This window comes from Coenobita brevimanus, chromosome 62 (genome assembly GCF_032717465.1).
Source record: "Coenobita brevimanus isolate Jiangsu-jjx chromosome 62, ASM3271746v2, whole genome shotgun sequence".
Taxonomy (NCBI): Eukaryota; Metazoa; Arthropoda; class Malacostraca; order Decapoda; family Coenobitidae; genus Coenobita; species Coenobita brevimanus.
The window spans coordinates 33,385,603-33,409,365 of NC_137015.1; the positions used below are offsets into that span (position 1 = coordinate 33,385,603).

Here is a 23,763-nt window from a genome sequence, read left to right on the forward strand (position 1 = left end):
TTTCTTCTTTTATATTTGGTTTAGCTATAATTTTTATAAATTTCCAGGCTCTTCTTTTCCCTTATTTCTTTCGTCCATTGATTTGAATCCCAGTTCTTTACTTTTTCTTTGATGTCATTAACCCCTACACTGCGGGCATGTTTACCAATGTTTTGCGTGTCCCGCAGGGTTATTCGGGCTCCGACAGACTCTCAAAAAATATTTGCCAAAAATCAGTTATTAGTCCTAGAATATTAAAATTACATATGCTTATGGCACATACCTTCAGCTTTCTCCTGGAATGTTTGTTGAGCCTTCGTCGGTTACCGTAGGACTTGTGGAGACCTCTGAAGTTGGGTAACGAAGTCTCCACTTTACACTTCCCGACAACCCGTAATATGATTACCACAGCCAGATATTAACACTATAAACACTACTCTATGATTTTCAAGTAGTTTGGGATCCATACTCCAAAAAAAAAACACTGTGAAAGCAATGGAAATTACGAGCGCGTCTGATCGTCTCACTTGTGCTAGTTCGCTCTTGGTACTCTGTCATTTATTATTCATAAAACCCCTCACAGTTTATATTTCTATTACTATATCACACTTATATATATCTGGAGTCTTTCTCCTTAAGTTTCCTTCAGTAGTATTAGTTTATTGTCACTGAAGTCATTCAATTTTTCATTCAGTAAAATACGTAGAGAGCCACGGATTCACTTTCACTGTTATAACATAAATTATTTGTACTCATATTCTTATATTACTAATTACTTACATTACTATTTACATTTTCTATTCTATTTTCAATATTTACCCTTCTATTTTACTTACACTATGTTATTCACTGTCACTCTCAGTAAGATAAAACTATAATACACTGTTCAATCATATGTACTGAACATCCATTGCTTTCACTTGCTATTTACACATTATTTACACATTATTCTCCTTTTACACTTGCACTGTTAGAACTGCTTCTGGCTGTGATAATCAAAGAAGCAGGTAACACAGAGGGGAACCTGGCACTCAGCGCACTGCCAAGAGGTGCGTTTGTGCTCAGGTGTGCGGCGGGTGGTATGTGCACACACCTGACACCTGCGAATCGCAGCCTTCCTTTTCCCTGTGGCAGGCATAAGCTCAAGTCTGTGCCGATCCATATACGCCCTCTGCTCAAGTCGGTCGGGAAGTGTTACTGGATGGCGCCTTGGAGTTGCTGCTGTCACCCTACCATATCTTTCCAGCAGCTGCTGGACACAAGTCCTGGCGAACAGCCTCAGGGAGAAGGACTTGGGTGGCTTGACCTTCATCTTGTACAGGATGAAGGCGTTCAGCGTCGTCATATCTATGAGATGCAGAAAAACTTTCCTGTACCACCTAGTATTCTTCCTGAGGCAGTTGATCTCATCAATCATCATGTCGGACTTGTCCACCAGCCGCATGTTGATATTATAGTCCAACACAGCATCAGGTTTCATCACAGGTTCGCCTGTCCTGCGGTCGACCTTCCCACTGTCTGTCATCTCCCCCTTATGTACGGTGGTGAGCATGTGCACGACCCTCTTGTCATGCCACCGTATTGCCAGCATCTTCTCAGACTTGCGTAGGTGCACGTCTCCTCGCTGCGAGGTTCCTGCCTCTGTGAATTTGGGGAAGTGGGCACGATTACTTTTGACAGTGCTGCAGGAGCCAATGCCGTGCTCAGAAAAGTATTTGGCAAGTTTTGGTGTTGTATAGTAGTTGTCTGTATACAGCACATGATTCCCACCAAAATACTTTTCAAGGAGCACTTTCACTGCACAGCCTGAGAAGCTAAGGGGGTGTGTTTTATCCAGATCGACAGTGCTGGCTGAATAAATGACGAAGTCAAGGATGTACCCCGTCTTACAGTCGCACAGTACAAAGAACTTAATTCCAAAGCGATGGCGTTTGCTTGGAATGTACTGAACAAACCGAAGACGTCCTCTGAACAAAACCAAGGATTCGTCAATGACAACCTTCTGAAAGGGGTGGAAGAATGACATAAACTTATCCTTCATTCTTCTCAGAATCTTCCGGATCTTCCAGAGTGGGTCGGTTTGGGAAGGTACATCGTTGTCAGCAAAGTGCAGGTTTCCCATGATGTTCTGGAAGTGATCTCTGGCCATGTACTTATTGAAGGTGGGTGAGGGTAGTAAGGGGTCCATGGACCAGTATTCTTCCAACTCATGCTTCTTGGAGTGTGGCATGAGAAGCATGAGGGCAAAGAACACATACAGCTCCTGCACTCCCAGCATGGACCACTGTTGCATCTTGGCTGCACCTGTACCACTTGCAGCACGTTGTGATTCATACCTGTTGGTCTCATCACATATGTGCTGCATGACTTCGTCATCTAGGAAGGCCAAAAGGTAGTCCACACACTCAGCATTATCGTCAATAGTGAAGGCAGGCTAAACTCCTGAGGAGCTCTCATCAAACACTAAATGTTCAGGCACAAAATCTGACCCTTCCGTCCACGCGAAGGCGTCCAGGATTCCCTGTCGTGGCGGTGTAGGACGGGTGGTGGTGGTGGTGGTGGTTGGCTTTGAGGCAGATTTATCTCGTTCAAGGTCACTCGCACTGACCCTGGGTTGCCGTACAGCACTAGCAGCCCTTACCCTACTAACAACTCTACTTTTCAAAGTCCTGGATTTACCTCTTCCTCTACGGCCTGCCTTCACTGTTGATGCTGGTGGTGACTCCGACGACGAAGACTCCGGAGATAACTCAGCCGATGATGAGGAAGAAATGAGTGAAGTGGGGCTTGGGGAACGGGGAGGTGAATGCACTCGGGACTTATGGCGGGCTGGGTCATGCGGGGGCATTGTTCTGGGGCTAACACGCCACCTTTTCACTCCCTTCCCAAATTCCTTGCCTTGCTGCACTAACGGCTCCTTTCCCTTGGAGCTAGAGACTACTTCCGACACTGAAGCACTCGTACTAGCACTTTCTGGCACGATTACCTCACCCGGCTCATCACACGATTCACCCGAATCGTCAAAATCACTGTCCATCATCACCATGGACAACTCTGCAAGTTCACGTGCCACTGCAGAGTCACTAAGTCCTTTCCTGCTTCCCTCACTACTTTTCTTTGGGGTAGAGGTCACGGGGCCCTTTGCAATGGGCGCAGAAGCGGAAGGAATGGCGGGGCGTGAGTGCGACATGGTTTCACTACAGCGGAGGACAAGGAACTAAATGCCGCGGCTTATCTGAGAAGGGAAGGGTTGACAATGACACTGAGGCTGACTACTGCTAACTTACATGCTAATTTTTTATAGGTAGAAAATCTCGGCAATACATAAAGAAATAGGTAGTTCCAGGTGAATGTAAATGTCACTTAGGCTTCTCCCTTCCTTTCTGATATATATTTTTATTACAGACATCAATTACAAGGCATAATTCAAAGGGGAAATTACCGTGGTAATGTAGCGAATGAATGCACGTGAGGTGTTGTCAGGTGATAATTAGCCAATTTCTGGTGTATAACACTATCACTTACCTTATTTTATTTTTGATATATATTATTTTGTATAAGTATAGGGCATAGGGCTTATTTCAATGGATGAAATCTGTGGAAAAATCCGGGGGAAATTTGCGTAGCATGTCATATAAGACTTTGTAGTTACGTGTAGAGAAGTTATATATATTAGACTTGTGGACGAGCGGTTGTTATGCTTGAGTAGCTTTGTGAGTAGATAATCTTCTTTTCCATTTGTCATGTAGTGACAGGAGAGGTAAAGAATAGTATGGGACTATTTTTATTTGTCTTGGAAATATTAACAAGTCTCTCACACAGAGCGAAGTATAAAGTAGAGTCCCGCTAGCTATCTCTCTGTCTCGCTCTCTCTGTCTCTCTCTCAAGTTGCTAAGCCCTTCTCCCTGCGACCTGTCTGTTCTATTGCTAGCTTCCTTCTGCCCTCTCTTTCCTAAATTCTGGTGAAACAGGAGACATATCACGTGTGTTCCCTGTGATGGAAAGTTCTAGAAGCCTGTGTGTGAGTATGTGTGTATGTGTGTGTATGGTCACTAGGCGCTGTCGTGTGCCTATAAAGCATTCCTTGAGTTGAGTGTGTAAGCATGTTTAGCATTGCTCGATTCTTGCAGACACAGTACCTTCTCATCATCTGACTCCCTGCTTCTATCTGTCTCTCTATCTATCTATTTATCTATATATCTATTATGATTTGTAATTATAATATGGAGTCCTAACAAGCGCAGCGCGGTGTGGGAGGTGAGAGGACAGGGTAATGGAGAGCAGGTAGGGGGGGGAGTCACGAAGGGGGTAAAATCGCTAAAATGTCAACAATGGATGGGAGTACTGATGAGATTTGGAGTGCTGACTAGTGTTGGACATTGGCAGTACTGATAGATGATACAAGCCACCACTTGAGAGCCCGGGATATTTCAAAATAACACAGAATCACAAAAGTGACGCCCCGTGGTATGATCCATTGTGGCCGAGCATCATGAAAGTGACGCCCCGCGGTTAAGGGGTTAATAATATTTTTTTATTGATTTATTTTTTGTAAACCAATTCCTCTAATGTATGTTTTTACTGTACATATCCACTGATCCTTTCCATTTTCGATCTTTTCTTGTATTATTCTTTTACTTAAGTCATTTTACTTTCTTCTAATCCATAATTTAAGTATTTGATGTATTCTTTTATTATTTTGCTCTGCATACTTGATGCCCCTATTTCTCCTCCCAGTGTTAGTATCTGGGCATATCTTGGTGCACCTAATACTTTATGTATCGGGAAACACTGTTTTCTGTTCTTTGTAGTTGTTCTGTTTTGTTTCTTATCTTGGCATATCTTGGTGCACCTAACACTGTGTGTATCGAGAAACACTGTTTTTTGTTCTTCGTAATTCTTCTATTTCATATCTTGTAAATTTTTATATATTTGCCCCATACAAAATAGTTGGGAGTACCACAGTTTTCCATTATGTTTTGCCTATTAACACCTTGTTTAGACTTTGGGCTATAATTGTGTACGTGATGTTTGCCATCTTTTTAGCTTTTTGAGTTATCTGTCTCATGTGTACTCTAAAGCATTTTCTCTGGTTGTTTATTGTAATTAATAAATATTTAATTTTATTTGGTACCTCTAGGCAATCTCTCTTATTTTTTCAGGTTTGTTTTTCATGTTAAAAGTCAGAATTTTACTTTCTGTCTTCTGTCTATCTATCTGTTGCCAGATGTCTCAGTCCCGTTTGGGGTGGCCATAAACAAATCGCCTCCACTTCGCCATGTCCCAGGCCATTTCACTGCCCCGCTCCCAACTCATCCCTCCATCTCATCCTCAGCCTCCCTCTCCCTCTTCCCCCCTCCACCTCACTCACATACACTCTCTTCATCAGTCCTTCACCCTCCATCCTCTCCACATGGCCAAACCACCTCAGTGTATTCCTCCTAACGCTTCCTATCACATCCATATCCACACCACAATGCTCCTTTATATTCTCATTTGTCAGCCTGTCTCTCCATGTGACTCCACAGGCTCCTCTTAAATAACTCATTTCCACTGCTGTCACTCTTGACTTGTGTCCTTCCAGCAACGTCCAAGCTTCACTTCCATATGTTAGAGTTGGTATCAATACTGTCATGTAGTAACTTTTTCACTTCCATGCTCACTTCCCTGCTTCTTATCACTGCTTTCAAGGAACCAGCAACCTTTCTTCCCAGCTGTACCCTTTCAAGCACTTCACCCTCCAAACCTCCATCCTTACTCATCACATTACCCACGTACTTAAACGTACTCACATTTTCCAATTCCTCACCACCCAACCTCGCTGTACATTCACTGACTTCACCTATCTCAAAGGCCATCACTTTACTCTTCTCTACATTCACCTTTAGATTCCATTTCTTACACACTCTCCCAGACTCATCCACCAAGCCTTGCAGCTCTCCTTCGTCTTCACTCAGCAACACAGTATCATCTGCAAACAACAGTACAGGGAGTTTCCAAACACTACCCTCTCTCACCAGGGCCACTCCAACATCCACTACCCTACCTTGTGCCTCTTTTATTACCCCATCCATGTACAGATTGAACAAGCATGGAGACATGACACATCCCTGTTTCAACCCAACCTTCAAAGAGAAAAATTCACTTAGTTCACCATCTACACGCACTGCAGCCTTAGCACCATCATACATACTCTTCACAGCATTCAACAACTTCCCATCTACACCATATATTCTTAATACTTTCCACAATCCTTGTCTATCCACTCTATCATATGCTTTCTCCAAATCCATGAAAGCTGCATACAAGTTCTTTCTCTTCTCTAGAAACTTTTCCACAAAAGATCTAAGAATGAATATCTGACCTACACAACCTCTTCCTTTCCTAAAGCCTCTTTGTTCTTCTCCAACTAATTCCTCTGTTCTTTCTCTAACTTAGTCAATAAGTATCCTGCCATACACGTTTCCTATTATACTAAGAAGACAAATGCCCCTATGATTACCACACACTTCTTTTTCCCCTTTTCCTTTGTACAAGGGAATAATTATACCTGACTTCCAATCCTCCGGGACTCTACCTTCCTCCCAGGCCAATCTGCACATTTTCCGTATCCATTCTACTACTATCTCTCCCCCATACTTCAGCATTTCACCACACACTCCATCAATTCCTGGGGCTTTCCCCAATTTAACTTTCTTCATTGCTTCCACAACTTCTGTCCTACTGATTTCTTCCTGTCTTCTCACCTCCCTCCTCCTCCCAGCCATTCCCCAGCCACTTATACTCGCATTACTTCCATCCTCTATGTTCAACAATTCCTTAACCCGCGCCGTCCCGGCGACGTGAATTAACGCCGCAACATTGCAAGGTCCCTAATTTGCACAATTTTCAATTTTCGCCAGTGATTTTTGGCACGTATACACGGGACACCTTCCTCTATTCCTCTGCAAGATGCCAAGCAGGAACAATGCCTTACACCACATAACCTCCCCCCCCCCTCACGCCATTGTCTCTGGCCAATAAAGACATTCAGGGCCAGAGTGATTCCCCAATCGTTGACAATGTGGAGGGCAAAGTTTACATAACATTAGAGGAAGAAACAGTCAGAAATGATGATCAGGTAATGTGGGAAAAAAAAGGTCATGAATGGTGATGAGTTAGTGAGTGAAACAATGCTTATAATGCCTATATTACTGTTTGAAAACCAAAATACTTTTGTACTACATATAAATTCGTACCAAGTAAATAAATAAATACTGTTTATGAGTGGATAAAATAGTTACCCTCCCATAGAACTAGTTTTCTTTGGTGCCAGCCTGTTAGAAAACCCAGTCAGGTAAGGAAGTACTCGTACCTAAATCCCATATTTTAAACCTCAGGTGAGCGATTTCTCTATGAATTTTTGATGTTTCTCACCAAAAGCAGATGTTTGAGCCAAAAAAAAAAAGGTCCAAAAACGTCGGGATGGGATGGGTTAAAGTGTTCTCTCCATCTGCTCACTTTTTATCCCTTCTCCACTAGTAATCTACCATTTTTATCTTTCACTCCCCTGCTAACTTCACTTCCACCCTGTCTTACTCTTTTCACCTCTTTCCAGAACATTTTCTTACAGTCCCTCCACTTTACACTCAAATTCCTTCCAAATTCCTCATCCACTCTCTTCTTACTCTCTCTTACTAATCTTTTCACCTCTTCTCTTTCTTTCTACATATAACTCTTTCTTCCGCCTCTCAACTTCTTCTACGCCCCTATTTCTCATCCATTCATTGTACGCTTTCTTCTTTTGTGCCACAGCCTGTCTCACCTCTTCAGTCCACCACGCTGTTCCTTGCACCCCCCTCCGTCTTCTCTTCCTTCCACACACCACATCACATGCTGCACATATTTCTTCTGTAAATATCCTACACACACCTTCCATGTCTCCCATCTGCTCCAATTCATATTTGCCCAATCGTTCCTCCACTTCTCTCTTATACTCTGCCTATTTCTCATCCTCTTGTAACCTTTCCACTCTCCTTGCAACTACTCCTTCCTCTCGTCTTTCCCTTCTTCTATTCCTCCATCTTACTTGAATTCTAATTCTGGCCACCACCAAGTAGTGGTCAGAAAGTCCACTCCCCCATCCTCTATAAGCTCTTGCATCCATTACACATCTTCGCTTCCTTTCATCCACACACACATAATCAATCATTGTCTTCCTTTCATTCAGTTCACCACCCACCCTTCTCATCACTCGCCATGTATACCTGTGGATCGTTTTATGCCTGAAGAGGGTATTGGCTATCACCAACCCTTTCCCAGCACAAATGTCCACAAACGCACTCCCATTCTCATCTATCTCAGCAGGCACACCCCACTCACCAACTATTCCATCCACCTTCACATTCCCAGCTTTACCATTCATATCACCGATCAAAAACACTCTTTCATTCCTTCCAAACTTTTCCATGCACACTTCTACATTTGTCCAGAACTCTTCTCTCACTCTTCTAGCACGATCTTGCGTTGGCGCATACACACACACAATCGCCTGCATTTGTATTCCAACTTTCAACTTTACCCACACAATCTTTGACCCAACTGATCCATACCGTCTTATGCTCTTCTTCCATCTTTTACTCACAACTATACAAATTCCTTCCTTTTCCCTCTCCTTCTCACCCACTCCTGCACACATACTCCATCCATACACCCATTCTGTCACACTTTCTCCTCTCCATTTTGTTTCAGTTATTCCACATACATCCACTTTTGAACCCTCAAGCACCTGGACAATCTCTCTCTCTTTCCCCTCCTCATTCGCTCCCCTTACATTCCACGTTCTGATAAACCATGTCCTTTGTCCGGTCCTTGGTCGTCATTGTTTGGTCAGTCCTTGTCCGAGGCTTATTGTTTGTTTTTTTAGTTAGTTGTTTTCCGGGGAGGGGCACTAACCCTCCGGCAACCCTTTTAGTCGCCTTTTACGACAAGCAGGGATACTGGAGGAGTAGTCCTCATATAATAACATAAAAAATAAATTTTGTGTTGTAAGTTGCAATTACTCTTTTCTTGTAGACTGGCCAACAAGTGCTGTGACGAATTACGTAATCAATACTTTTAAGTGGAAACTATTATAATTTTTATCACCTTATTGGGTCAGACACACCTAATTATCTGAAATCAGGTTAAAAAATTGTGCTTAATCCTTAAACCGTGGGCTTGTTTAGCTTTGACTTGCAGCTCCCGCGCGCATATTCGCGCTCCGACAGACTCTCTAAAAATATTTGCCATAAATCAGTTATTAGTCCTAGAATATTAAAATCACATATGCTTATGCCACATACCTTCAGCTTTTTCCTGGGGTGTTTGTTGAGCCTTCGTCGAGTACCGTAGGACTTGTGGAGACCTCTGAAGTTGGGTAACGAAGTCTCCACTCTACATTTCCCGACAACTCATAATATGATTACCACAGCCTGATATTATCACTAGAAACACTATTCTATGATTCTCAAATAGTTTGGAATCCATACTCCAAAAAAAAAAAAAACTGTGAAAGCAATGAAAATTACGAGGGCGTATGACCTTCCTACTTCCGATCATTTGCCGCTGGTGTTGTCATTTATTATTCATAAAAACACTCACAGTTTATATTTTTATTACTATATAACACTTATATATATCTACAGTCTTTATCCATAAGTTTCCTTCAGTAATACTGTAGTAGTTTATTGTCACTGTAGGGATTCAATTTCTTTCAGTACAATACATAGCATTCACTTTCTCGTCCTGTATACTAGCATTGAGAGTGAATGTCACTTTCATCTTCACTCTCATAACTCATAGTATTCATACATGCTTGAGTGAAACTTTCACTTTCATTACTCCTAGTATATATACTCGTATTCTTATAATACTGCTCATTTACATTTCTATTTACGTTCTCTATTTTATTTCTATTTCTATTGTATTTACACTGTGTTATGCACTGTCACTTGAAGTAACTTATAAAACTATTTTCCACTCTTCACTTATATTTACATTCATTGTTTTCACTTGCTGTTTACACATTATTTACAATTCCACTTGCACTGTTTTACTCAATAGAAAGATCGTAGTCACTCTCTATCAATTGTCAGCCCTTTACCTCTTTCCACATGAGGTTTAGTAGGGGTAAAGGTCACAGGGCCCTTTGCATGGGGCTAAAAAGTGGCGGAAGTTAGCAGGAGCAAATCCGACGTACTTTCACCTTGAAAGACGACAGTGAACTGATAGTGGTTGCCTCCTGCTGCCTGGCTAGGGTGAGTGCAATACTGCCAACTTCAGCCTTGGGAGACCTGCTAATATATAGCAATGAAACGATTGGCAGGAAACCAAGACAATACATAATAAATTAAGTAGTTCCAGGTGAATGTAAATATCACTTAGGTGTCTCCCTTCCCTCTTTATATGTATATTTATTACGAAAATAGATTATACGGTATATTTCAAGGTGAAATAAACAGCGAAAATTAGCGAACGAGTGCACATGAGGTGTTGTCAGGTGATAATTAGCCAATTCCAGGTGTATGGCGCTATCACTTACCTTATTTCTTTTTTGTATATATTATTTGGTATAAGAATAGGGCATAGGGCTTACTTCAGTGGATGAAATCAGTGGAAAATTCCAGGGAAGATTTACTTAGCTTAGAATACAGTGTGGTGGCCTGCAATAATTAGGTAGTTCCAGGTGAATGTAAATATCACTTAGGCTTCTCCCTTTCTTTTCTTATATAAATTTTTATTATGAGAATAGATTATATGGCATATTTCAAGGGAAAGTAAACAGCGAAAATTAGCGAACGAGTGCACTTGAAGTGTTGTCAGGTGATAATTAGCCAATTCCAGGTGTATGGCACTCTCACCTTATTTCTTTCTTGTATATATATTGGTCCCCCCTGGGGGTAGGGGGGGTTTCAAGAATACTCCCCCAGTATCCCTGCTTGTCATACGAGGCGACTAAAAGGGTTGGTGGTGGGTTAGTGCCCCACCCTGTAAAAAGAACTAACTAAAAAAGCGAATAAAGCGTCTCGAACCCGGACGGACCATACGTTGACGACTAAGGAACGGACAAAGGACATTCTTAGGGTGGGAACGTGGAATGTGAGAGGAGTGAATGATGAAGTGAAAGAGAGAGAGATTGTTCAGTTGCTTGAGGATGCAAAAGTGTATATATGTGGATTGACTGAAACTAAATGGAAAGGTGAAAGGGTGAGAGAATGGGAATATGGTTTAGGTATATGTGCGGGAGTCAGTGAGAATGAGAGGGCAAGAGAGGGAGTATGTCTGATGATAAGCAAGAAGTGGAAGGAGAATATAAGAGAGTATGGAACAGTGGGTGCAAGGATTGTATGGGTGAGGATGAAAGTAGGTATACAAGCGTGGGTGACTGTATGTGTGTATGCCCCGACAGAGGATCAAGTGGCAAGCGTGAAAGATGAGTTTTGGGCGAGTGTAGAAGCGTGTATGGACAAGTTTGAGAGGAGCGAGAGAGTGCTGTTGATTGGAGACATGAATGGCAAAGTTGGGAATGTACGAGTGGATGGAGTGGTTGATCAGTGGGGTGTGCCAGCTGATTTAGATGGGAATGGAAGTGCTTTGGTGGACATCTGTGCTTGTAAGGGGTTGGCAATAGCCAACACCTACTTTCGGCATAAGATGATCCACTGGTATACATGGAGAGTAATGAGGAGGATGGATGGTGAACTTGTTGAATGAAAGGCAATGATAGACTACGTGTGTGTGGATGAGCGAATGAGAAGACAAGTGTTGGATGCAAGAGTGTGGAGAGGGTGGGGGAATGGAGTCTCGGACCATCACTTAGTGATGGCCAAGGTAGAGCTGCAAAGAAAGTGGTTGAGGAGACGAAGGGGAAGACAGGAGGAAGCAACTCCTGTGAGAAGAGTGGAGAAATTGCAAGATAGTGAGAAAATGACAGTGTATAAGAGCATAGTGGAAGAAAGATTGGGAAGGTATGAGTTAGAGCAGATGGAAGGGGTGGAAGACGTATGTAAGATATTCACGGAAGAGATAGGCGCAGCGTGCGAGGCGGTTTGTGGAGTGAGAAGGAGATGCAAGGGTGTGCAAGGGACAGCATGGTGGAATGATGAGGTGAAACTAGCTGTGGAACAAAAGAAGAAGGCATATAGTGAATGGTTAGCGAGTAGAGGTAGGGGAGAAGATGAGAGAGAGAAGAGAAAGGTATATGTGAGCAGGAGAAGGGAGGTTAAGAGACTGGTGAAGGAGAGTAAAAAAGAAAGTGGATGAAGAGTTTGGGAGGAATCTGAGTGTGAAATGGAGGGAGAGTAAGAAATTGTTTTGGAAGGAGGTAAAGAAAGTAAGGCAGTATGAAAGGGGAAATAGTAGGTGAGTGAAAGATAGGAATAATAGATTGTTGGTGGAGAAGAGAGAGAAACTGAGGAGATGGAAGGAGCACTTTGAGGATTTGTTGAATGGAGAGAGTGAGAGCAGTGTGAGTATAAGTGGTTGGGGAATGGCTGGGAGAAGAAGAGATGAGAGGAGGGAGGAAGAGATCAGTAGGGCGGAATTAGTGGAACGATGAAGAAGATTAAGTTGGGAAAGGCCCCAGGAATTGATGGAGTGTGTGGTGAAATGCTTAGGTATGGGGGTGAGATTGTTGTGGAGTGGATATGGAAGTTGTGTAGATTGGCTTGGGAAGAGGGAAGGGTTCCAGAGGACTGGAAATCAGGTATAATTGTTCCTTTATTCAAAGGAAAAGGGGAGAGAGAAGTATATGGTAACCATAGGGGTATTTGCCTATTTAGTGTGACGTAAAATATATGGTAGAATACTCATTGATAGGGTTAGGCATATGACAGAGGAGCTAGTTGGAGAAGAACAAGGGGGATTTAGGAAGGGAAAAGGGTGTGTAGATCAGATATTTGTTCTAAGATGTTTAGTGGAGAAGTATGTAGAGAAGGGAAGGAAAGTGTATGCTGCCTTCATGGACTTGGAGAAAGCTTATGACAGAATAGATAGGCAAGGTATGTGGAAGATATTAAGAATATATGGAGTGGAGGGGAAATTGTTGAGTGCTGTGAAGAGTATGTACAAGGGAGCTAGGGCTACGGTGCGAGTGGATGGTGAGCTGAGTGAGTTCTTTGATCTCATTGTGGGACTGAAACAGGGTTGTGTGATGTCTCCATTCCATCCATTCCATTGCCAGACGCCATGTATCCCTAACGGGGTGGCCAAGGGCTTAGAGTTAATTGTTTTACAGGGAGGGGCACTAATCCTCCACCAACCCCACTTGATATGTAGGGATGCCAACAGCGTCTGGTGTTCCCAGGCGGTCACCCATCCAAGTACTAACCAGACCCAACGTTGCTTAACTTCGCTGATCGGACGGGAAGCTGTGTACTCAACGTGGCATGGCCGTTGGCTAACCCATGTCTGTTTAATATATACTTGGATGGGGTTGTAAAGGAGGTGCATGGTAGGGCAGTGGATGTGGGGGTGGCTCTAATGAATGAGGGTGAGATTTGGAAGCTTCCAGTGTTGCTGTTTGCTGATGATACAGTACTGTTGAGTGAAGATGAATGGGAGTTGCAAGGTTTGGTGAATGAATTAGTTACAGTGTGTAGGAGGAGGAATCTGAAAGTTACTATAAACAAAAGTAAAGTTATGGTGTTTGAGAGGAATGAAGTCACAGAGTGTGCAGCGAGGTTGGATGATGAGGATATGGAGAATGTGAGTGCATTCAAGTACTTAGGTAGTGTGATGAGGAAGGATGAAACTTTGGGGGATGAAGTGCGTGAAAGGGTACAGCAGGGAAGGAAGGTTGTTGGTACACTGAAAGCAGTGATGAGAAATAGGGAGGTGAGTATGGAAGTTAAGAAGTCACTGCATGATAGTATTGTGATCCCTACCCTGACGTTTGGAAGCGAGGCATGGACCTTGCAAGAGGGGAACGAGTCAAGAGTGAGAGCAGTGGAAATGAGTTACTTGAGAGGAGCATGTGGAGTGACATGGAGGGACAGGTTGACGAATGAAGAAGTGAAGGAACGCTGTGGGGTGGATGTGGATGTGGGTGAGAAGATTAGGAGAAATACACTGAGGTGGTTTGGACATGTGAAGAGAATGGAGAAAGAAAGACTGACTAAGAGGGTGTATGTAGGTGACGTGGAGGGAGGGAGAGGGAGAGGTAGACTGAGGATGAGGTGGAGGGATGGAGTTGAGAGGTATATGAGGGAGGGGGGAGGTGAGTTGGGGGGAGGGTAGTCAAATGGTGGGTGACAGAGTGACTTGGAGGCGTTTTGTCTGCAGCCACCCTTTGCGTGATTAGGGCGTCGGGCTATAGATAGATAGATATATTATTTGGTATAAGAATAGGGCATAGGGCTTATTTCAATGGATGAAATCAGTGGAAAATTCCAGGGAAGATTTACTTAGCATAGCATGGCCAGGCAGGCGAGAGGAGAGGGTAATGGAGGGGAGGTAGGGAGGGGATTCAAGAATGGGGAGGAATGGCTAAATTGTCAACAATGGATGGGAGTACAGATGAGATTAGGAGTGGTTACTAGTGTTGGACATTGGCAGTACTGGTAGATGATACAAGCCACCACTTGAAAGCCCGGGCGAATTCAGAATAACACAGAATCACAAAAGTGATGCCCCGCAGTATGATCCCTTGCTCGCAAGTGTCACGAAAGTGACACGCCGCGGTTAAGGAGTTAATGTAACCATTAATAAAAATCAGGCATCAGAATGAAAACGTGCAAAAGTTAGTGGGTGTTTCCTCCATAGATCACCTACATGCCTTGACAGGCTGTTGTTTTGCATAAATATTGATGTAAAGTACAAATAAATGTATTTGCATATATTACATGCAAAACAGAAGTCTGGTCAGGACAAGCTGATGAGCTAAAGGCTCCTCTAACTTTAGCAATTTTTTTGCCCTGAATCCTGATTTTTTATTAATTGTCAAGCAAAAAATTGACTGGATTTCAGATAGTTAGGTTTGTATGAACCTATATGGTGAAAAAAATTACAGTATATCTTCCAATTGAAAGTGTCAGTTCGACAAATGACTGCCGACTCGGTAATTCGTAGCACCCACCAACAAGTTGAGACCTGTTGGAGGAGTACAGTAAATCCTCAGACTAAGCACAACACAGGGGTTAGGTTTAATTTGTTACAGTGGGTTAATAATTTGGTTATGTCCATGCTAGTTTGACTAAATTTATGTTGGGTTCTATTCGTTTTCTTTACCTGTGCTTTTCTAGATTCAGAAATAAATTTAAATGTAGTTGTCATGACACCTAAAAAAAAAAAAAAAAAAAAAAAAAAAAAAGGTAAATAAAAAAGTTTAACTAACCCAAGGGTGCTGCACTGTTTTGAGTTACTAAAATTACAAGTACCTCCTTGAAGCAGTAGATCACTGACCACCACTGTCCTAGGCCTGAGAGATACTACATCTTAACCCATAATAAGGTGTGGCTGCCAGCTGAGTACCTAATATAACAGTTTTTATGTACTTATTCATTTTTTCCAGCAGCTTTCAGCAACTGTTTGGCACTTGGTTTCAGCTTCTAGTTCATTGAAAAAACCCAGCTGTACTATGGCCAACCTTAATACAGGAATTTCGTAAAATTAAGAAATATGTAGCGTTATCTTGTCATCATTTTTCCTTATGCATACCTATACATGTAAAACATACCTGCAGCTCTAACCACACCTGCAAGCAGTGTTTTGTCAAAGAAATTAAGGCTGATGCACTAGAGGCCAGGCAGCTACAACAGTTACTATCTAAATATTTACAAGAGAGTGAAACATCTGTGTAAATATATTGTAAAACAGAAAAGATTCATGGTACCGGTATACTTTAGTCATTGGACTAAAAATAATTACTCGACTGGAATATACCTTAGTGGTAGGTGGTGGCGACCATCATCCACTCACTTGATGTAGTGCTGCCTATGTCTACCTTAGCCTTTATCATTCTTTTTTTGTGTCTGCCCTCCTCTCTTCTTATTTCTCCCATCTTTCCTGTCACTTCTTATTGCTTTTCTTTCCTTTACAGGTGGCTTTACATTGAATGACAAGCCAAATGGTTTCCTGTAAGCCAAGAAACCATTTACAACGCTGGGTGGTAACCATATAACCAAACCATACGTGCTCCCTGTGTGTCAGCAAGTGGGTTGATGCAGGGTTAGTGCCCTTCCCAGTAAAACAAATAACTCAAAGTCAAATGGCCACCTTTTATGGGATTATGGCGTCTGGCAGTAGATAGATTGTAGACAGAATATACCTTTAAACTAAAGTTGCTGATTTGCTTCTCTCCAGGAAACAACCATGTGCTTTGAGTAGCCCAAGCTTCCAGTGCAGTCAGGCATTACATTATTATTTAAAAAAAGGGAGGGGGGAAGTGCAGGAAGTAGGCTACAAATGCATTGCATACATCACCAATAATGGAGGACGCTTTATCTGAAACTGGCAGGAGATTGCCAATACTCTTTAGCAACTAAATATTTGTTGCCAAATTCCTCTGTAGGAAGAGTTAAACAAGTTTTTTTTTTTTTCCCCCCCCCACCCCTGAAGACCATATTCTTCTGAAGCTACGGTATGTTCCACCCCAGCAGCAGTTTGGGTATGATTTTTCAGCTTTTACCAAGGTAAAATTTGTTCTTACAGATTTGAAGAGGTTGAATTTACACACCTGAAAATGCCAGTCTCAGTCCCCTATGCCTAGTGGTTTCTACAAAACTGCCCTTCAAAGATGATAAAAATCCCCCCTGGCAGTAAGAGGGAAAACGGAAAAATTGGGAGAAACCTGATTTTCCCCAGAGTACCTTACCAAAATGAATGAAATCAACGTAAAGTATGTTCCTATTGATGAAACTAGGTGCACGAGACAGCATGAGAGTAGGAAAAAAAAAATGGTAAGAGTAGACAGACACAGGCCAATCATGGCAGGGAAATTACCCTGTCATGTAGGGCAAAGGTTAGGGGGGGAGGAAGGTGGTGGTGGGATGGGGGGTCTCTGGTGGGGATGAGGGGGGAATAGGCACACCCCCACTGTGGGGGAGGTGGTTTGGGGGTATTATGGTGGGAGGAAACAAATAAAACAATCATAGCAGGAAAATTGCCACATCATTTGATATTAAAGAGGGGTGGAGGAGTGGAGGGGTACCTTGGGGGGGGGGGAGCGGGCATGAAACACCCACCTGTATGATGTAGATGTGGTATTGGTGAGTACTGTAGGTTGGGTGGGAGGGAACAGAGCAGGCTGTATCCAATCAGATAGAGGGAGTCGGACAAGTGGCAGGGGGGTTCCCCCCACTGACGTGGTAAGGGGGCGGCATCTTCCTTCCCGCCACCTCATCCCCTAGTTCTGATTGGGTAGGAACGAACCATTTACGTCATAAAAGGGGCTGGCTTAGTGCTCGGCAGATTTTGACAGACCTTCTATGATCGTCAGTCGTAGGACTCAATGTGGCAAACTTGCACACTGACGATTGTTAGTCATAGTACAGTACTTTAGGGGTTAATAAAAACTATTTTTATATTATTTTAATGTACATATGCATATCTTTTACCGAGCAGAATATAAAAGAATCCTGTATTTTTTATGTAGATAGTGTAGGGTGTTCACTTAAATCGTCCATAAACACTCAAAAGTTGTTTCAGGTTGATCTAGTCCAAAATCAGTCCATCTGCAGTTATTCCACAGTCATTATTCAAGCCTTAGCTGATCCAGTCGAACCTGACATACCTTAATTACCATTAGGCCAATTGTATCTTTTTCTGACCTAACTTTGCATAATATAACCTATTGTAAGTGCTTGTTATTAGTGGGTGCACAAGAGATTTAGTGGTATTAGAGGTAGGTAGACTGTGAAATAATGCTGGAGAGTCTCGAATGTGTGGAGGAGTTTTGTTATCTGGGGGACGTGTTATGTGCTGAAGGTGGGGCTAGGATAATGAGCGGTTGGAGGAAGTGGAGGGAGCTGTTGCCCACCTGAACATTGAGAGGGCCATCCCTCCATAACCTACTAAGGAATCTTTATATGTGGCATGTGTTCAGAGTATAATGCTGTATGGTAGTGAGATCTGGACTTGCTAAGTCAAGAAAGAGGATATTCATAGGCACAAATGTACAGAAATGACAGTGATTAGCTAGATGTGTAGTGTGTCTTTGAACCTGAGGCCTGGGAGGGCAAGGATTACAGTTAAAGAGGTAAGAGGAAAAGGATGGCCTGAAATGTATTGGTGTTGTGATGAGGGGTAGATTGAGATAGTTTGGGCATGTTGAGAGGATGGAGGATGATGGTTGGGTGCAGAATGTGAGAAGTGTGAATGTCAGGGTTAGGGTTGTGGGAGGCAGACTGAGAAAGGCTGGGGATGAGGTCATAGAGTGTGACCTCAGGGAAAAGGAACTGAATGGGGAGACTGCCAGAGATCGAGGAGCTTGGAGTTAGGTGACCAAGGCTGACGCATGCAAACATGTTGCAGCCTACAGTATATAATTATTACATTACTGGTATGATTTGATAACTTGTTTTAACCTAGTTGGAACAACTCTGGAATAGAATGGGTTAGGATCGGATTGACCTTCTATCTATATAAACAGTATCAAGGGGAGTGGATGGCCAATCCATTCTGAATCGCGGACAGTTTTAGAGATAATTTTTATACTGAACTGAGGGGTGGTGGTTATTGTATTTCTTATTTTCGAAGACTCATATACAGTAAACTCTATATTATCTGGCATAGTTCTGCCAAGTCATTAGGCGTATAAAGCAAAACACTGGATATTACATAATACCCCCTACTGGCTCAGTGTTCGGCGTCGAGTTGGATATTACGTTACTGTCCATCTCGACCCTTTATCCTAAAAAGTTTCATGTGAGTAAAAGATGAAAGTTAAACGTAAAATACAATACAGGATTGATACATTACAGTAATAAAGTGCCAGTTAGCTACAGTTTTATGAGTTGATTGATACACGTCAACACTGGATATTGCATAGAACTGCCAGTTACATCCCATTTTGATGCTGGATATTGCTCTAATTGAGCTGAGCCAGCAGTGCCGGATATTGCATTGGGCTATACTGTATTGCGATGACAGAAAATTGAGTTTACCCTAATGTTACATAGCCAGGTATGTTGTGCTGCCTGTGTTTTGATGTAGTTAAATGAGTTAATCATATTATGACTCTCACCTTGGAGACCAGGATGAAAACTGAGGTCTTTGTTCATGGTAGAGAGAAAGAAAAGCACCATTTGGGCACACTGCTCTAAGTGGATGCATTGTTTACTGATATTCTCTCAGGTGGGACATGTCAGTATATTAACTTGCTCAAATTTAGAAGCCACTCAAAGCGATAGGAAACCTAATGGTCCAACCCCTTGAGCCCCCATGATTTTGACCACCTAGGATTTCCGTTTAGCCTAACCTTCAAAACTCTGGAATACCAATTGGGCCAAATTAAAATTCTTTATTTATTTTTTCTTTGTGGTAGGTGGGGGCACTCACCATCCACTCACTCGATGTAGTGCTGCTGTCGGGTGTCTGCCCTTTCCTCTCCTCCATCCTTCTTTCCTTCCATCCTCTTCTGTCTTTCTTTCCTTCATTCTTTCCTTGTCCTTCTGCCTATGGGTGACATTATACTTCCTCTTCTGTCTTTCTTTCCTTCATTCTTTCCTCTTCCTTCTGCCTGTGGATGACTCTACGCTGAGTAACAAGCCAGATGGTTTCCTGTACACCAGGAAACCATTTACTATGCTGGGTGGTAACCATATGACCAATTTTTGGCGCCTGGTGATTTAGTGGGTACTTATTGTGCTCCAATCGGATTGAGCTGGTGAAGGTTTATATCCAGGGGGTGGTTGGGGTTGATTGCTCATGCAATGCCACTCGGGGATGAGTGAGGCTGGTCACTCTCATTTTAAATATTGGGACCAACTGCCTAGCCCCGGACTCCTACGCTCCTCATGGGGCAATGTAGGATTAGATGATGGATGGATGGAATTATTTTTTTCTTTTTACATTAATACAAAACTCCTATAGAAGATGAAAATTTTCATTTCCACAAGGTTTTTAGTGTGATGCATTTGATCCTGACATCCACCAGAAACCTAAGCTGGGAAACTCTGCAACCCCCTAAGCCCCGAACCTTTATAATTCATCTTACACTATGTGTACTAGGCAATGACTGGTGGAAACTCCATTTGAAATTCAAGCATTCATTCTGACATGCCGTTCTGCAGGAATTAAATCTTAAATCTAACCTAATGTCTTCATTATGGACCATAATGGCTGCCTCTGTGAGAGATGCAATTTCCAGCACAAGCAAAGTTTAAGGGAATATAAGATGATTTCTTGCATATTCATACAGAAATCTTGCTTAGAGTGACAGGTGCTTGCATATAATAATAGGTGCCCAAATGTACGGATTGTGGTTTTTCTGGGCATGTGTTTGGTGTTGTGGGTGGGGGGATGTAGAACCTAAACCTTGCCTAACATACTTTAACCTAGCAATATACCTAACCTAATTTTAATTTAGCAAAGCAGACCTAACCAGCCCCAACCTAAGTGTGTTGGGGAGAAATTGAAATTGAAATCTTTTATTTAGCCATAGCTATACAACATATCCTTATGTATATATACCTGAGTAAAATGACTGAGCCTTTTGAGAGAATTCTCTCTTAAAGGCACCTGGCTTATAACTCGATATAGTTCATAATATTTTCAGTGTGTGATGCACAAAGTGTACCCTAAGATTTACATGATTTATACATCAAGGTGATGAAGCAAGCATGACATAATGAGCATACCATACTTTGTAGAGTGCGTATTAATGTTTCATAGTTACCTATTACACATTAGTACCTAGTCCCACCATAATGTCGACTCAGTTATGACTGTAATGTGATGCAATTTTATTCAGTTTTTTTTTTCAGTTGTAATAACAATTTAACTGTTGGACAAACAGTAAACATTCATACACACAAGTACATACATATACATATACATACGTACATGCATGTATACACATACCCGGTACATACACATATACACACATATACATATACATCCATAAATACATATACATATGCACACACATATACCGTATATACATGTATACACATACATACACATGCACACACTTACACCGCTCGCTGGTGCAGTGGTAACGTTCTCACTTGCCATCTGGTAGACGGGAGTTCGCACCTCGCTCAGGTTGCGAAAAGTTTCACTGACGAAATGGGTGGTTACTGTTCCCCTTGAGCACGGGGACGGGTGTGTGCGTGTGTGAAGGTCACAGCCTTGCCCTTAGATCGGACTATATGAGCTCTCAGCTCCCTTCCGGGAGGGTAAAAGCTGACAGTCACGACCATCAGGTGATCCTGACTGACCCGGTGAATTACACACATATACATACCCAGACATACATATACATTTACACACTCATACTCATTCTTATGTACATTTTCACACATAGACACATGCATATATATTGCACATTCACCTGTATACACATATACCTGCAAAAACAAATACACATATACATTTACTTATACTCTCATATATAAGTGTGCACTAACATGGACAGTACATACCTGTACACACCCACACAAACTAATATACAAACATATACATGTACAGATATACACATATAGCATTACATGTACACATTCATCCACACAAATATAGATATACATATTTATACATATATAAAGCATAAATACATTCAACATTCACAATGTATCCAACTCATAAAGTAGAATTTATGTTGTCATTTCGGTAGATCACATAGCTGTTACGTAGTCAGCAGCAGTATTTCATTAATAAGTGTGATTTAAGCTGTCTTAAAACTAGGGAAGGTTTCTACATTTCTTAAAGCTTGTAGTTGTTGATTCCAAACTTTAACTCCACGGTACTTTATAGATATTTGAGATTGACCAGAAATCATAAGAGGAATTTCCAGTAAATTAGCACTTCTTGAGGAATACTTTTGATTATTACTATGTCTGAACATTTCAACATTGCTTAGACTGTGCAAAGACTTGAATACAAAAAGAGCACATTTATATCATTTAACTTTAAGAGACCTAATTCTCTAAAAATGTCATTAGTATGAGTATATCTCGATTTGTGAGTTATTGCTCTAATTATCCTTTTTTGCATTGTCTCAGTAGGTAATAATTTGGTCTTATTGGTCGCTCCCCAAACTGTGTGACAGTAAGACAAAAGTGGATATATAAGGCTATAGTATAAATGCTTTAGTGCACTAATAGTAAAACAGTGGCGTGTTAGATAAAGTATACCACATTGTTTATTAAGTTTGTTTTTCAAATCCTGTAAATGAGTTCTCCATGACAGCTGTCTATCTACCATAACCCCAAGAAACTTTATGCTCTCTTCCTCTTTTAACACCGTATTTCAAATTTTAATTGATGTTGAATTTTGATCTTTGTTTCTTTTCCTATGGAAAATTATATACCTGGTTTTATTAATGTTGAGTGTAAGTTTATTGGCTGCTATCCACTTTGCAACGTTATTAGCCCTAGTTCAGTAGCGTCATCTGGGATTCCGAATTTAGGCCTACTTTGCGTTGTGGAGGAGACGCTCCAAGGCCTACGGCGCTCAGCTGCCATGACATTTCAGTTTGTACTCTGTCCTGTGTGTGTGAGGTGTGTTTGTGTTGCTCTTGTTTTTTTCTCATCTGCTGTAGCCAATTGTCCGGTATTCCGTACAACTCTATTAAAATAGGACCTTGTGAGTGTGCGTACAAAACATATACTCTACTGTAAAATGTTGAATTTTGTCTAGGGCGGCTGGAGCATATCGGGGGACGTCTGGACTTCATGTGTGGCACAAGTCATCACCATCAGGCAACACTGTGGCTGGCAGTGGTGAAAAGATTACAAGGATGTAGCACTGTTTGTTATTTTTACATTTTTTTTTTTTTTTTTTTTTTTTTTTTATAGTTCCTAGAGTTAAGATTAGCATCTAATTTAAGTGAAAATTATTCAAATAAACTGTACCATTCCTGTATGTATATTTCTACCCCCAAAGTTTGTCCGGGATTCCGGACATCGCTAGTAGGCACGTGATGCTGACAACGCTAATATTCCAGGGTTAAGCTCGGTGTTAACTGAATCAATAAGAAAGTGTAGATCTTGGTGTTTGGCGTCGAGAGTTCTGTCATCAGCATATAAGAGAAACTTAAATAACTTGCTTGAGTTAGTAAAATCATTCATGAACAAAATAAAAAGCAATGGGCCCAATATAGATCCTTGTGGGACTCCAAATTATATACTTTGTTTTTGCGATTTGCAGTCTTTGTATTGTGTGTATTGTTTACGGTTTTGTAGATACGACTGAAACCAATTACTGTATATGCAGCATCTTTAACCCCTTAACCGCGGGGCGTCACTTTCGTGACGCTTGGGAGCAAGGGATCATACCGCGGGGCGTCGCTTTTGTCATTCTGTGTTATTTTGAATTCACCCAGGCTTCCAAGTGGGGGCTTGTATCATCTATCAGTACTGCCAATGTCCAACACTAGTCAGCACTCCTAATCTCATCTGTACTCCCATCCATTGTTGACAATTTAGCCATTTCTCCCCGTTCTTGACTCCCCTCCCTACCCCCCCCTCCATTACCCTATCCTCTCGCCTGCCCGGCCGTGCTACGCTAAGTAAATCTTCCCTGAAATTTTTCACTGATTTCATCCATTGAAATAAGCCCTATGCCCTATTCTTATACCAAAAAATATATACAAGAAAGAAATAAGGT

At 41.9% G+C, this 23,763-nt stretch overlaps 1 protein-coding gene and 1 non-coding gene across 3 annotated transcripts in view; one reads left to right on the forward strand and one right to left on the reverse strand.

Moving 5' to 3' along the window:
* The window catches only part of LOC145404120 (uncharacterized), a 213,095-nt gene that overhangs the window by 20,779 nt on the left and 168,553 nt on the right, over nt 1-23,763 (forward strand). The window lies entirely within an intron of this gene.
* Nucleotides 13,279-13,397, reverse strand: LOC145404212 (5S ribosomal RNA). Its single transcript, XR_013898144.1, has one exon. It is a non-coding gene; the product is annotated as a 5S ribosomal RNA (ribosomal RNA).